At 45.6% G+C, this 1,615-nt stretch overlaps 1 protein-coding gene across 1 annotated transcript in view; it reads right to left on the reverse strand.

The window, feature by feature from the left end:
• Positions 1 to 1,615, reverse strand: part of nos1apa (nitric oxide synthase 1 (neuronal) adaptor protein a) — a 165,828-nt gene that overhangs the window by 6,987 nt on the left and 157,226 nt on the right. The window lies entirely within an intron of this gene.

The following is a 1,615-nucleotide window of genomic DNA, read 5'->3' on the forward strand; positions in this document are numbered from 1 at the left end:
TCAGCAAATTTATGGCACTGCTGCGTCAGGCAGCCTTATGGCTTCTTGTGTATCGATGTAGACTTTTTAAACAACATCATTAACTATCCAAATACTTGAATAAATCAACAGAAAATGAGAGATGCTGCTGAATGACCTGGGATCCACTGAACATTTTATCTCATGCATCTTGGTTTAAACAACAGGGAGTCCATTAGTTGTTACATTAAAAAAGATCTCAGTTCCACTCGTCCGGATCAGTCGGTGGTACGGCAAAATCTTTACAAATCATCACTAATAAATTTAACTAAATCCATTCAGAGTCCAGTAAATTGACACAAATGGGAGCAGAGCTGCTAAAAAATTACTTTTGCTTGACTGATCTTCAGTTGAAGAGACAACAGATCAATGCTTCAATGCAACTGCGGTTGCTGTTGTCGCTGCTCGCTGTCCCCTGTCGTTGCTGCTGTCGCCGTCGTCACCGTCTTTTTCATGATCGTCATCGATTCATACTGTTAACTTCATGTTCATCATCATCAGTCATTACTATTAGTGTAGTTGTTGTTAGTGTTGTTGCTGTGCACCTGTCTGTCTGTCTGTCTCTCTCTGTCCCTCTCTCTCTCTCTCTCTCACCCCAACTAGTCAAGGCAGATGACCACCCACCTAGAGCCGAAGGATCTGTCCTAGGTTTCTGCCTCTAGGTTTCTGAAAAACAGGCAGTTTTTCCTTGCCCCTGTTGCCAAGTGCTCGCTCATGGTGGTACTGTTTGGGTCTCTGTAAATGTTATAAGGAGTTCGGTTAGACTTCTCTAATTGAAAAGTGTCCTGAGATAACTTCTGTTATGAATTGGCGCTATACAAATAAATTGAATTGAATTGATTGAATAGGTGTATACAGTCAACGTAAAACAGTCAGGCGAAACATGTTTCGTGTGAGCAGCAAGAGACAATGTGAAGCAATTTGCTTTTAAACCTGATGTTGTTGAAAGCTGATGTTCAGCTCCCACTTGAGGTCCTGGGTGATGATGGTACCCAGGAAGCACAGAGTCAACTGGGAAGTCACACCAGATGATAGGGGTGGGTGGGGCTGGGTTCTTACTGAAGTCTACAACCATCTCCACTGTCTTTATAGCGCTGAGTTCCAGGTCGTTGCGGCTGCACCAGGTCACCAGATGGTCAATCTTATGGCTGATCGGTGTATGTCACAAGGTTAATATGATTCACCTTACAGAACTTTTGCTCATAGGTTACTTTACACCAGTTTTTGTCTGTTGTCTCAGTGTTTCGGTTTGTGCACACAAACTAAAGCTGCCCCTGCATCTCTGTTTTCCTTCGCTCTTGGCTGGGGAGAATGGACAGCTTGGGTGTGGGGTATGTGGTGGTTGGTGGAGGGCAACTGTCTGTTTCTTCCTCACTGCCGTATGGATACACAGACTGCAAACAAGCCCTCACCACGGTGGCTTGTGCCTGCGAGAGTACACACACGAGCAGGCACAGACACACACCCCGGTTAGCTGTAACATGGCCCTTTGGCCTCTGTTCTACCACAACAAGCAACATTAGCTCTGCTGCGTTGGCTCTGACCTACCCCCCCCTCTGCTCACTGGCTCCTCAGTAGTCCTCAAACAGCTCAGCAG

Source organism: Morone saxatilis, unplaced genomic scaffold (assembly GCF_004916995.1).
Source record: "Morone saxatilis isolate NCDOM2014 unplaced genomic scaffold, NCSU_SB_2.0 Contig12, whole genome shotgun sequence".
In the NCBI taxonomy this organism is placed as follows: domain Eukaryota; kingdom Metazoa; phylum Chordata; class Actinopteri; family Moronidae; genus Morone; species Morone saxatilis.